General features: G+C 33.0%; 1 long non-coding RNA gene across 1 annotated transcript; it reads left to right on the top strand.

Moving 5' to 3' along the window:
• The first annotated feature begins 297 nt into the window (after nt 1-297).
• LOC132270269 (uncharacterized) lies at nt 298-2,157 on the top strand. The gene is made up of 3 exons (XR_009469549.1): nt 298-470; nt 1,381-1,443; nt 1,891-2,157. It is a non-coding gene; the product is annotated as an uncharacterized LOC132270269 (long non-coding RNA).
• Nucleotides 2,158-15,487: the final 13,330 nt, after the last annotated feature.

Genomic DNA, 15,487 nt, shown 5'->3' on the forward strand with positions numbered 1-15,487 from the left:
AGCTTGATGACTTAGTGTGACACATGTTAAACACTAAGATTTGCATGGGAATTCCTTGATAACAATATGTCTTGCCAGTACATCAATAAGGCACTTAAAACATTTATTTATTTGTGATGTGTGTGTTTTATACATGACAATAAAGCTTCAGTAAAAAGCTTGTTTTGAGGACTGCTGCTTGTATACATAATAAAATAATATTAGTATGTTAAAAATTTCTTCAAGAAGCTTATTAAGGCGGTGGTGTTTGTACCTGTAACACGTGTAGCAAGTATATGCATTTATTGACAGCATACTAGGGTAGTTCGCAAAGGAATCAAAAACTACACTTTCCTATTCCAGAGCATTTATAGATAGTAATACGAGAAAACATACAATAAACTATAGAGAGAGATTGTAGAAATGGAATCAGAGAGGAGAATAAAGAAGAAAAGAAAAGGAAAGGGTGCCGGAGAAAGCTCAGTGGGCAGGTATATAGATATTTATTTTTAAAAAAATTTCATAATATAGATTTATGATTGGAAGCTCGTGTAGTGGAAGTGATAAACTGTTCTTGGAAGAAATTCTATTTCAATTGTCCTCTTTCAATTGGGTTGTAAACTTCTTACTGGGTTGTGAGTATTATATAGAAATTTATTCTAAATGTTCAAAAGTGGAATTTCCATTTCAATTGTCTAGAACAGTTGAGATTTATTTTAGAAGTAATGATTATTATTAAGTTTTCCTAGCAATCAGTATAACTTGATTTAGGGATTTTGCATAAATTGCATATATCCTGATTATTTCACTTGATTTATTCAATTGTTAAATTATCTAAGTTGAGATCATGGTTAGTTGTTGGAGTTGTTGACTGGTACAAGTTGATAAAATATATCAGTGAAATAATGTGGGGGGAAAAAACGCTAGTGAAAGAGGAAGAAAGAAAGGGAGAAAAAAAAAAAAAAAAAAAAAAAAAAGAATAAAAAAGGGAACCCAGAAGGGGCTCGGCAGAGAAGGAATGAAAAGAGGAATAGGGGAAGAGGAGGAGATAAATAAGGAAAGCTAGAGAAATTAAGGAAAACCAACTTTAAAGGTAGAGATTTTTGTATTTGAGATCTTTATGTTAGGAGTATGGAATTAATTACTCAAATAATTAAAGTACTGCGTTGTTCTTAAATTAATATCATGTTTCCATTAGTTTTCTTCTAATTGCATTGATAAATTGAGTGAAGTAATATAATTCTGATTTGATTGGAGTTTTATCAAGGAAAACTTATATAAATTTTTATGATTGCAAATTTTATTACAATTGTGTGCCATAGTGGGGATTTAATATTAAAATGAGTAATATTTTTTAATGCTCTTTAGAAATGAATATGACGTGATTATATTAATGTTCAGGCACGGAGAAGGAAAGGACCACATGTACCGAAAGAAAAATAAATAATTTGGAAAGTAATTAAGGTGAGTGTACTCACTGGAAGTTTATATTTGGATATATTTAATTGAAGTATTGAAGTTGTTATGTGAATTGAAGATGAATATTTATATAACTTGATTATATTATATAAGGTCTGTACTCTGGCCTGGAAGGAGAGTAATATATTATATAAGGTCTATACTCTGATCTGGAAGGAGAGTACTACCTTAAATAAGGTACATACTCCGGCCAAGAAAGAGAGTACTATATTTAAATAAGGTCCATACTCTGGCCTAGAAGGAGAGTACTATATTATATAAAGTTCATACTCTGGCTTAGAAGGAGAGTACTATATTTTAATGCTTGTAATATGTTAATGAAGTTTAATTGAAGTTGTTAGATAATATTTGTTTATATTACTCTGATGTGGTAGTGTTGCATATATTGGGCTTTAAGCTCATTCCTTCCATATTTATATTTTTTTTTTTCAGGTATCAGGTTGGGTTGCTACTGCCAAGTCTAGAATCTTGTGTGTGAATGGGGAAAAGAATAATGTAATGTCTTTTGTTTAAGATATAAATATTGCAGTAGAATTTAATAGTGTAACTTATCATTAACGATTTAGTTTGTCAGAATTTGCATAATGGGCCTATAATTTGTTTTAAATTGTAAACTGTTAAACAGGTATTCTGATGTAGGATGACGTTATGTTTGAATGAGGTTAATGCAGATGGTTATATGCATTCCAATTTGTTCAATTTATTAAATAATGTAAATTGGGTTGGGGTGTGTCACATTTTCTCTCTCATACTCCACCAACTCTGACCTCACTAATTAGCTATACCAAACGCCTCCTCGTACCATACAATTTTCGTTCCTCAATCACCGTTGCCGCCTTCTACAGCGATGATGATGGTGCATTTTTGTAGGATGCCGGAGAGACGACAGCTGTCATGGTCAGCGCTTACGGTCTCGTCTCCGTCTACGATAATCTTACTCAGCGCAACCTCGTCGAACGGGTCTTTCTCAATCTCAATCTCTTTATATATATATATATATATATATATATATATATATATATATGTATATGCACACACAGATACATTACGGCTAATATGCATGAATATACACAGATATCGTTGACGGCGGCGTTGACGATTGTACCACAATGGAATTCAAAGCATCCATAAACTGTCCCTATCTAACTTCCCCTTGTTTAATGCCAAACTTGATGGCGTTGCCGACGACAGATTCACCTGGAAGAAAAATAACCTTAGCCTCGCCGGTTTCGCCGTAGGCTGATACAATCGATCGTACTCGTGCATCATGTGGTCGAGATCGTCGTTATTGGTGATCGATATCAACGCATTGAGATCTTCTCCGGGTAACTGGTACTTGAAGTAAACGTCGGCGTCACAAAGATCTCAGAGTTTCATATGGGTACTTTAGTAATTTTAGATGGCAACGTGAGGGTATTTCAATAATTTTGATTGGTCCGTTAGTGTATTTGACGGTCCATCACACATAAGGGAGGTCTGTGTTGGATATTTTCATTGTTAGGGGAGGTCCGAGTAAATTCCCAAACCAAAGGGTAGGTCCGTGTAATTATGAAAAATTATAGGGGAGGTTTGTGTAAATTACCCTAATTAAAATGATTTTTTTTTTTTTTCAATACAAATTGAATTCAAACGATGATTCAACTGATTTAAATATATATGATTACAAAATGTGTGTGTGTGTATATATATATATATATATATAGGAATTCGATTGAGTCAGTGATTGATGGTGGAAGTGGTTCGATTAAATAAGTTATGAGTTATAAACATTTTTGTATATGTATATGCTTATAGGGTATGGCGGTGATAGGTAGTGGCCGGTGATAGAAGTGGAGATTGAATGAAGAAGAGAGATAAGAGATTGCGATGGTGGTGGGAGGAGGTCAAAGGTGGTGTCTTTCTCCTGTGTCCTCGCCTTCGACGTGGGTCAGCTCCGCTACCTCTTCAACTTCACCCTCGCCTTCGACGTGGGTCAGCTCCGCTACCTCTTCAACTTCACCCTCGCCTTCGACGTAAGTTACCTCACTAATCAGTTCTCCGGTCCACCGCTGCCCCAACATTATCGTCGAGTTCCTCGTTCGCCAGAAGCTTATTGTAACAGGCAAACTTACCAGCGTCTTCCAAGTTCATCATCACCAACCACTCGCCCACGCGCCAGACGCTCCTGCAAGTAAATCTGACTCACCCTTCGCGCACCCACGCGCTCCTTCTTCTGTAATGTTTTTTCGTTGCTCTTCCATTTGTCGCCCGTGTTCACCACCTCTGATGAGCACTGAAAAGTGCGCATTTAAGCCAAAGCTTGAGTGTTCTATGACCTTTATCTATCTTATTTTTTCGTTTTAGATTAATTTCGTGTTATTTCCATTTTCAGGTCAATAAAGTTAAAACGAGCTAAAAATGGTTTCTTAAGGCCTTTTTGGAGTCAAACTAAGTCTTGGTGAGAATTTGGAGCAAATGGAAGCTGATCTGGATCAAAAGGAGGCTGATGTTGAAAAACTGCCAAGTTGGATCGATCCAAGAAAAGTTGGATTGATCGAACCCTGATCGATAGAAGAAAAGTTGGATCGATCGAACTGTTCGCGAAAGTTATTAAAAAGTAGATCTGAATCTCATTTCGAACCAACTCGGGCTGTGCTTAAAAGAGAAGATTCTGGGGCCGAGTTCTCACCTTTTTGGGCTCTCAAAGCCTTGTATATAAGAGGGATTCAACCATTTTTATAGGGGGATTCATTATTATTTCATTATAATTTCTATATTGTTGGAGTTTCTCTCTCTAGAAAGTTAGATATTAGGGTTAGAAGAAAAGAAGGAAGTGGAGGCACATCTCATGAACCCATTCTAGATCCACATACTCTCTCTCTCTCTAGAGCTTCAAAGAATTAGAAGAAGAAGAGGAAGAAGAAGATGGAGCTATGTTTGGAGCTTGCCCTTAAGGGTTTCAAGATCACATCCACCTCCTCCATGATTGGCTAGATCTACACTTAGGGCTTGGATGAGCCCTAATTCTTGTGTAATTTAAACCCTTGTATTTCTATTTTTGGGGATTTATATATATATTGTTGTGATTAGTGCTTAGCCATGTGATTGTTGATTTAATTCTTCCTTATGATTCTCTATTTTAATTACATGTTGTCTTATGTATGATTATTTGGGAATTAATCTCTACCCTAGATTCTCTGTGTTTGTTGCATGTTTATGTGTGATTAATTAAGGATTTAGTGATGGTTAAGCATGAGTTTTCATTAAATGGGTTTGTCAATTAATTTGATGGATTATTCTTATGCTTAATGGGTTGTTTTACAATTTAATTCATGCTTATAGGTAGGTAGACAATCTATACTTGATTCGATATTCCATGGCTTATTATTGCAAATTCCATGATTCTCTAGATTGATGTGTGCTCTCATTAGACCCATTTGTTGATTAATTAATGGATTATGCCTTTGTCTTGGTGGGTTGTTCTACACTTAGTTTATTTGTTAGTTAGGTAAACAATTCACTCTTGCATTAAATAGTTCACACTTTTATATGCAAATTGTGTTTATGTTTGTAGCCATATCTTGATTGCAACAATGTATTCCCCATTAATGGAAAACAAGTGGTTAATTACATGAGTTTAGTGGTGATTCCAACATCCTAAGACCTTTATTCATATCTCTTAAATTCCTATCTCTCACTTAGTTTACTTTACTTGCATTTTAATTTAATTGTTTTCTAGAGTAATCAACCAATCCAACTCTTTTTTGCAATCTTTTGATACGCTAAAGTCGAAGTAAAATTCCAACACGTATAATCTTTGTGGACGATCCCTACTCGCTATACTTCATTAGTTGTAGTAGTGGTTTTTATAAATGTAAATTTGACTAGAAAGGCTTTCGAAACCACATTCATATTTTGACCTTGCGAAGGGACCTCTCACATTAAAAAGTCCGTTTTCTAAACACATAGGAAGGGGCTTATCAACCTCCTTCACGAAAACCGTTGTAAGTTGCAAACGAGCTTCCAGTGATCATTATTTGCCGCCGGTGCTTACCACCATCTTGTGTGACCCAACCGAAAAATATCTTCTCTTCACATTGTCTTACCCGGATTCGCGTAGTGGGCCTGCTAGTGTTGCAAAACATCACTTCTCTCTCCGGAAAATGTCGCCTATAATGGTGGTGGAGGTGGTGGCTTGTAATGATGGTGGGAGGAGGTGGCTCATTGGTGGAGAGGAGAGAGAAGAAAATGGATGAGGGGCAAAATAGGAAGAAAAAAAAAAAGAAAGGGTAAAATCGGATTTTCAAATTTATTTTTTGCGAAAAAGTAATCAAATGGGCTTATTTGTACCTTTTTAAATATTATGAACTGAAATGCATATTTTAAAAAAATATGGACTAATTGTGCACATAACCAATATTACGGGTTTTTTTTGTTGCACTTAACCAAATAAATTTACTTTTAATAACTAGGATGAGGTTATTAAACAATAATTTTAAAATTATATATATATAATAGGTAATTTGGCACGTAATAGAAAACTTGGTTAAATATCTTATGTGAATTGGTATAGAAAATTGATGTGGGGACTCTATTCATATGGAATTAAGATAAGAATAATGGTGATAATGATTTAAGAGCATAAATCTGGATGGATCTTGTGATAGCCCTGGTTTTTAGGCCAGTGTGTCCTATGTTAAACCGAACGAAAATCAAAGAATGAATCAAGAATGTGGAAGCTAAAGGGAAATATGGCCTCTAGAGATGTACATCATCCCTAAGACATAAGGATGGCTTCCTAAGAAGTCCCAAGACTCAATGGAAGTAAGAAGAGAACAAAGGCTTTAAAATCCTATAAGATATGGACTAAGGGTATAATAATCATTTCACCCAGAATTGAATGCTACCAGGTACACCATTGGAAACACAAAAAAAAAAAAAAAAAAAAAAATGAATTTAGACCCAAGAATTACCTAATTCGTAGTCCGGACGGAAAAGATATGAATTTTTGAAGAAGAGTATTCTCCCCTCTAAAGTTGACCCAAAAGTTCTGTCCGAGATGCTGAGAGTGAACCATGCATCAGGGAGGATCAATTGGCTGAACCTCCATCATCAGCCGACCGAAAGTCAATTGTCAGCCAGCTGAACCCCAATCATCAGCCGGCTGATAGCTCATTTTTTTCTAAAATGGCTACTGGAATGCTACGAGACCATCATCAATCGACTGATGATTGCCATCAGCCGACCGATGGAACCTGCTGCTGCTAAAAATGTCTGCTATACTCACTGTAATCCAAGGGGAAAGATGCTAGGATCATTTCTAAGGTTATGCATGCTTTCTAATTGATTCAAACAAGCTTCAAAACATCATTGGACCTTAACTGAACAACCATTACATGTTAATTCATAAGCATAAATAAAAATATTTACAATGGCATGGTTGATTTGCCAAAGCATAATTACGTTGTTATGTGTTAGATGATTAAAATATCATCTATGGTTGTTGTATGTATGGATTGGATTAGGGTTAGATATTCTTAAATGAGAATAGTTTAGTACTTACTGGTTAGTGTATTATTTTCCATTAATAAAATAATATTGGGGAAGACGTGGATGATTTGTCAAAACTTGGATTTTGGATATGTGATTTAAACAATTAAAATCATTATCGGGTTGGGATTAAATAGAGTATTTCTTTTATTATAATTTGTTGTTTAAATGATTAGACAACTGACTAGGATGGGATTAAGGTCAAAGGAGTTTTTATAAAATGAAATGGTAGATTGGTCTAGGTATGAATATTATTTTAATAATTATTTAATAGGTATGGAAATTTAATAAACCTATTAATGGATGTGATTAGTATAGTATATATAATTATATATAGACATGTATATCGTGCTTTATTAAAGTTAAAACTTTATTAGGTTTGGTTTTGATCAGAGATGATCTGCTTATTGGTTTTCAGAGGCCTGGTAGAGTGAACTTGCTCGTAGGGTTTAACCCACGATTTATTTTTCAGGTTATTAGATGTTCCAGTCTCGAGGTTGAGGATCCGCAGCTGGGAGACTATCATTCGTCTATTCATCTTGTGTACTTTTAAATAGTATTGGATTATTGGATAATGTTTTAAGGGGTCCTTGAGTTATGGGATTTCCGAATTGTAATTGTTGGAGAATCATTAAGTAATATTTATTTATTAGTTTTCTTCAGCGGTTTATTTATTCTTTATTATTCATCTTTGTATTCTGTGCTTGTTAAATACTTAAATTGTTTTGATATCCCTTGATTTTGTGCGCGGACTTGATCAATCCGTGTTCCAAAATTAGGGGGTATCACAGTTGGTATCAGAGCACTCCAGGTTCAAGTGTCCCTAGGGTGTCTTTCGTTGTGTGACTTCCGCGTTGTGTACTCTTTTACTTAGAGCTTAAGTTTAGGATTCATTGTATTCTATATTCGGTCCGTTAGTGTGTCCTAATGGTAAATCATTGAGTCTTATCAGGAAAATGGTAAGACACCGATTTAGAAGGTATTGGTAAATCGTTGAATCTTTCCCTAATTTTGAAGTATGGGTTTTATGGATTTATGCACCAATAAAATAATATGGAGGTATTTTAGGAACGGATTAACGGAATAGTTAAGTCCTACCTATTTATTTATGAATTGTATGGTTTAATACACCGGTATGGGACGGTGGTATTTCAGGGACGGATTAACCAAAGAAGTTAAGTCCTACCTATATATTTATAAGGGAACGGATTAACCATAGCGTTAAGTCCTACTTATTCGTGTCAGGTCAACGGAATAGTTGGATGGTATGCCATTGAAATAATATGGTTGGATAGTTTACTTTTATGTGGATATAATGGATTATATATATATATATATATATATATATATATATATATACATACATACATACACACACACATATATGGGCCATGATATAAGCTTGAGTCTCAGGATCAGTGGTTAGGATGGAGGCGTATATTGCCGATTGAGATGGGTAGCTGGGTTTAAGGATGTGTGGGCTCTGGTAGAAGGAGGACTCGTAACCACCTTTGTGTGCGTTTTACATGAGATACCCACTATCCGGTTGAAACTGCTTTAGTCCAGTGAGAGTCTCTAGTGTGTACTTATATTTATCAATTATATAAATATGGAATTAGCTAATTACGTGATGTGTCTGCTAATAATGAATATGTGTGGATGGGTTAATTTCTACACGGATAAAAGGAATAATGAAATTTGAAATTAAATAATCAAAGTTTTTATTTCATGGATTTGTGAATTCCGAGGACGGAATTCCGTTTATTAGGGGGGAAGAATGTAATACTCCGATAATTTTAAAAGATTTATTAATTAGGATTAATTATTTTATTTTATTTTTCAATGATTTATTTTATTTTATTGAGTGCTAGATTAATTATCTTATTTTAATTAAGTTATATTTCGTGATTATGTATGATGATTGATTGTTTGTGTGGTTGATTATTGATTGAATTATTGGTGTGTTGATTTTATTGGTATTATATGACTTAGTTGTAAATTCTTGTTTGTTTATGTGCTTCATGTAATTAGTTATTTTAATTTCTGTATTTAATTAATTATCTTATTTATTTAAATTAATTGGATTGGGCTTAAGGAAAGTTGGACCAAAAGATGTGGTCTTGGGCTTGTATGAAACCTTATTGGGTTAATTAATGAAGGTCCGTGGTTATTTAATTATTTAAATGATCACTTTTGTATCAATTATATTTATATATATATATATATATATATATATATATAATTAATTAATAATTGTTATGGAAAGATATATATATAGATATATATTTATTGATATTTATAAGTATATATGATTTAATTAACTAATGAGTTAATTATGGAAGGAATATATATTTATATATAATATATGTTTATAGATATAAATTATTTAAAGGTTATTATTTTAATTCATAATACTAGTTGAAATAGGATTTGGAATTTAAGGTGTATAAAAATACACATAAAACTTTAGGGTTAAAGGTTTTACACGTTAGAAAAATAAAACAGACAGAGAGAGAGGAAGAAGAAGGGCTGACAAGGAGGAGGTCGGATCTGAAAAGGAGGACGTCGGAATTGGAAGAGATAATTAAAGCTTGAAGCGTCGGTTTCGTTTCGAAACCTTCAGGCGAGTTTTCTCTATTTTTCCTCTTAGAACCTATAAGGATTTCATCTTAAGTATTAAGGCTCTAATTAAATTATTAATTTGGATTAATTAAAAGCATCAAGTTAATTTATTTTATTAAATTGTGTTTAGATATGATTATTTAAAAGTATGAATTATTATATATTTTTAATTTTGGATTATTGGATTTTATTTGTATATGTAGATGTTGGATATATATATTAAAATCAATGTATAGGTGGAACTGTGACCTAAGGGGATTAATTTTGGTTTTTATATTTTCTGGAATTTTTCTGTACTTTTCAGAATATTTTTAGAATTTGTTTTGTAATTTTTTTATATTCTGGAATTTATTTTAGAATTATTTTTATTAAATTTTAAATTAATTCTATGCACTCTGTGTGAATCGGCGCATAAATCAGGAGATGGGTGATTCGAGGTATGATCTAGTATGGTAGAATGCATAGTAAAAGGTTACATCACTGATCTAGGCCATTGGAATAGTTTAAATATAAGTGGAATGATTCGGTGCATTACGGTGTACATAAAAGAGTGCGCATGTGAATCTGGACCATGGATTAAGTTTGGTCAATAGAAGATTTATCTAGTGTGGGTGCATACATGTGAGCTCAAGTGAGCTAATCTGGTGTGGGTGCGTTTGTGTGAGCTCAAGTGAGCTAATTAAGTGTGGGCGCGCTCACAGTAGTGTTTGAGCTTAGCCAATTATTTTGTCTGTTTGTGACATAAAATTAAAACGGTCATAACTTAGTCATCTTAAATTGAAATTGGGTCATTCTTGAGCTCAAATTCAAGGATTTTTCGTCCTCTTTCCAATGGTACCAATTTCATTATCAGATTCTTATCCTAATAAGAGATATTTACGTTTTAGTGAGACGGTGTCGGAAAACTATTTAAACCGGTATGGAGTATTTAAAGGAAACTATTTCTGACATATTTAGTTGCACTAATTTGGGTAAATATAATAAATTAATAATTTGTTATGGAAGGAAGTGTATATATATATATATATATATAAAATTATTTATATATGTGTATATATAGTTTAATTTGTCTATGAGTTGTGTGGAAGGATGAATATATATATATATATATATATATATATATATGTATGTATATTGATTTTAAATAATCAAGGATTATTAAAGAAGGTGTTAAACACATATATACATTAAATAACATATGTGTAGGTATATATATATATATAAATCATTTAAGATGATTAATATTATCATTCTTATTTGGCATATCTTAATAGGCTAGTTGTTAAATTAATGATATGCGTATAATATGCATGTGATGGCTATGTATGATTTAGCGTATTGTTAATTTTAAAGTTAATTCATGGTTAAAGTGTGGGCATGGATGAATTGTCAAATGATTAAATATATTACCTAAATATTTGTATGAATAGAATACATATATGGAAAGTATGGATGAATTGCTAATTAAATGTATGAATAAATATACCTGTGGAGGTATGGTTGAATTGCCAATGTATAAATATACATACACGGAGGCATGGTTGAATTGCCAATGTATAAATAAATATACTTATGGAGGCATGGTTGAATTGCCAATATATAAATAAAAATATTTACAATGGCATGGTTGATTTGCCAAAGCATAATTACGTTGTTATGTGTTAGATGATTAAAATATCATCTATGGTTGTTGTATGTATGGATTGGATTAGGGTTAGATATTCTTAAATGAGAATAGTTTAGTACTTACTGGTTAGTGTATTATTTTCCATTAATAAAATAATATTGGGGAAGACGTGGATGATTTGTCAAAACTTGGATTTTGGATATGTGATTTAAACAATTAAAATCATTATCGGGTTGGGATTAAATAGAGTATTTCTTTTATTATAATTTGTTGTTTAAATGATTAGACAACTGACTAGGATGGGATTAAGGTCAAAGGAGTTTTTATAAAATGAAATGGTAGATTTGTCTAGGTATGAATATTATTTTAATAATTATTTAATAGGTATGGAAATTTAATAAACCTATTAATGGATGTGATTAGTATAGTATATATAATTATATATAGACATGTATATCGTGCTTTATTAAAGTTAAAACTTTATTAGGTTTGGTTTTGATCAGAGATGATCTGCTTATTGGTTTTCAGAGGCCTGGTAGAGTGAACTTGCTCGTAGGGTTTAACCCACGATTTATTTTTCAGGTTATTAGAGGTTCCAGTCTCGAGGTTGAGGATCCGCAGCTGGGAGACTGTCATTCGTCTATTCATCTTGTGTACTTTTAAATAGTATTGGATTATTGGATAATGTTTTAAGGGGTCCTTGAGTTATGGGATTTCCGAATTGTATCACAGGAACCTTGAATGATGCTCAATGCATGAGTTTTTCATGAAAATTCATAATGTCCTCCAAAATAGTTCAAAAGTTGGATTCAATGTATTTTTCTTGATATGAATATGCACGCATGTGTAAAATGATGATTTAAACGCGCTAGAATGGCCTACGGCCTCATGGCATATTATATGCAAAATTTGATCCTTCAATGGATGAGTTTTCATATACTTCATAAACAAAGTATGAAAATTAAGTAGCATACATGGCTTAAAGTATCTTTGGCCCTTGGCCTCATTACAATACACATATATAGAGTAGCAAAAGGTGTACTTAAGTACACATTACATAGTTGAGATAACCAATTACAAGTTTTTATACAATACACCAAAAAGATCATAATATGCTAACAAGTGCATATCAATGACACCAAATATACTTCAAGACCTCTATCTTGTCTAAGAGTGTTGTGTATCCCACAACAAAGCTTCTTTACCTGCAAAACACCCAGTAACTTCGGGGTGAATAAACAAGACTAACAAGTTTATTTGTAGGGGATGAGCATGCACATGATTAAATTTTTACAAAGTTTACAATTTAATAGTATTTGGTCCATGCTATTAAAATGACATTGAGATTTTAACATGGCACATTGAAATGCAATATCACAAGATTATCAAGTCTAAGGATTAAAGAGTGAAATCAAATTAAGGTGGATACTTGGATATCGCCAGGACTAAAACCGTACTCTTGAGATCACTTTAGGGCTATTAACCCATGGGTACATTTCCCCTAGTGCGCACTATAGTTTAGGAGGATAATCCCCCGTACTAGAACCAAGCTCTAGCCATGTCAAGTTCTTGATGATATCCCAAGTTCCCAAAATCAACATATAGAGCAACAAGTCATAATATGTATTAACACACAATAATTTCCATGAATTACATGATTTAATCATAAGATCAACATGATAGAAATTAAATAGACCAACTAAGTAATTTCTCTAGATTTCAAGAATTGTCCAAATGATTCCAATTAAATATATAGCAATGAATAAGTCATGATCATGCCATATTTCAAGTCTAGGATGGAATTCAAGTATGATACAATTAAATAGTATTTAAATCAATTCATACTAATTAATTCTCTAGATTTAAAAGATTATTCAAATCATGCCAACTTGATATATATCATGGTTCATGTCATGATCATGCCATATACAAAGTTTAAAGTGATTTATATGCAAGCTACAATTAAACCCTCAATTTCTCAAGTTAGTACTAGACATGCATACAATTAATACAACACTAAAAAGACAATGGTTTACTTGAAAAATAAACATTAAAACACCCACTACCTCACAAGAGGATTGACCCTCTTGAATCCAATGAAAGCAAAGGAAACTCAAGTTCTCCTTCTAGGGTTATGAAGATGATGATGAGGCAAGGCTTTTGTATTCCAAGCTCAATGATCTAAGGCAAATGGAAGGGCACCAAAATGAAGCTTCAAACCATGACTCAAGCTTTGCTTTAATGGTGGTCAAGTTAGGGTTTGAGAGGAAAAGATGAAATATGCAAGAAGAAATACAAACCTTAAGTTAAATAAGGTGGTGGGCTTCTCCACTCACTAGGTGCTCTTGTACTACCTCTCACACACACACTTGCAAGACTTAATCTTGTGCTTACATTTCTCATGAATCCAAGGTGTCTCCCTACACTAAATCCCTAGCCTACACTTGTCATGAATCTAAGCCAACATATGCTCCAATCCTAGGCCAACAAATGAGTGAATCTCTACCCTCCATGTGTCAAGGGATAATGGCTCCAAGTGGTTTCACAACCAAGCTAACAAATGGCACCTTAGGAATGTGACACTTGTCACATTTTTAAAAATTGCAAAAAGGTCCTTTTTGAAAATATTTTTCAAATTAAATTGCAAAATGGTCGCTAAGACGAAAAATAATTACTTTACTTAATTACACAAAACCCCTCAAGTTTAAGGAATTACCAAAAGTTGTTCATCTACGCCATTTACAAGGAAAGGAAACATTTAACATGTTTTTCTACAAAAGTGCAAATGTAGATATCACAGTATTCAAATATCATGGATGTATGCAAAGTTGGAATCAAATCTGAGCACAAAAAGTGAGGTTATGCAAGGAGAAACGAAAAACGACTAAAGGACGAAATAGAAAAAAAGACGAAAAAAAGAAATTTGCCGAAAATGGAAAGGAAAGAAAATGACCGGGTCATTACAATTTCATAGCTAGTGCTATTTATTTGTATTTTTCAAAGTAATTTATTTAAAAAATACTAATTATGTAACCATACCATAGTTAGCCAAGGTCAAACAATTATTTTCACTTTTGTTTGTTCCTTAAAAGTATAGATAAAATGTTAAACACATAATGTTATTTCTATATAGAAGAAATTGGACATAGTGTTGACACCCTTTTTGATAAAATTTGTATTAATGACATGTCAACCAATTTTGGTATAAATTGACATGTGGAAAAGGTAACAAAAGCTGCATGCAAAGGTGGAAGATTGGAAAAGTTTTAAATTAACTAATGGATAGGGATCAAGTGCTAGTATTTATCTGTTAGTTGGTTTTAATTAAATATTTATATTTATATCTAGGATTAGTTTAATTTAAATTAATAGTTGATTAAGTGATAGAGTTGTAATACAAGTAAAATACTTAGGAGTTTGTTTCTATGTTTTGTTCTATAAATAATCAAAAAGGCATGCTGAGATAGAGGTCCAGTATCCTCAGAATCTTTAATTTATTGTGTTTGTTTTCTCAAGTTTCTTTCCCAAAATAGCATCCTTACTATCTCTATCTCTCTCATTCTCTATTTCAGTCTCGTTCTATTTCTCTCCCTATATCTCTCTCTCCCTATCTCTTCTCCCTATCACTTTCTATATCTATAATTTATCCCCTTTCTATTATCAAATTGTTACTATAATTATTCACTGATAAAGTCCTTTTAATTAAGGCAATCCTGAACTTAAAAGAGGAGTTTTATTGTTTTCTTTCTCCTCGTATCGCCTAATAGTCAATATTCTCAAAGAGACTATAGTTGACAACTCACACTTAATTTATACAATTGGTTTTGGCACGCTCGCAATAGATCAATTTAAGATCGGCTAAGCCAACAAATTTTAGCGTCAACATTATTGGCACGCCCGATGGGACCCCACTAGGTGAGTGATTTATAGTAAAAAATATGCAGTCGGCTTCTCAACCGACATATAAATATTCTGATTAGTCAAATAAGCCAATGTACCAGTATTCTAATCAGCCATATAGTTGGCCAGACGATAATCGGCATGTTCCAACAGTTGATTATCGGCAAACGCCAACAGCCGCTGATTATCGGTATGTTCCAGCAATCAATTGTCCTCAACCAGTTGCTGATTATCGGCAGATGCCAACAGTTGATTATCGGCAAGTTCCAGCAGCCGATTATTGGCAAGTGGTAAATCAGTCACAACGGATGACTTATCAACAACAAAGTTGGATAAACTATCAGCCTGGTA

The sequence above is a fragment of the Cornus florida genome, unplaced genomic scaffold (genome assembly GCF_030987335.1).
Source record: "Cornus florida cultivar Cherokee Brave unplaced genomic scaffold, ASM3098733v1 CherokeeBrave_3.0.0_Hap2_Chr08, whole genome shotgun sequence".
Classification (NCBI taxonomy): Eukaryota; Viridiplantae; Streptophyta; class Magnoliopsida; order Cornales; family Cornaceae; genus Cornus; species Cornus florida.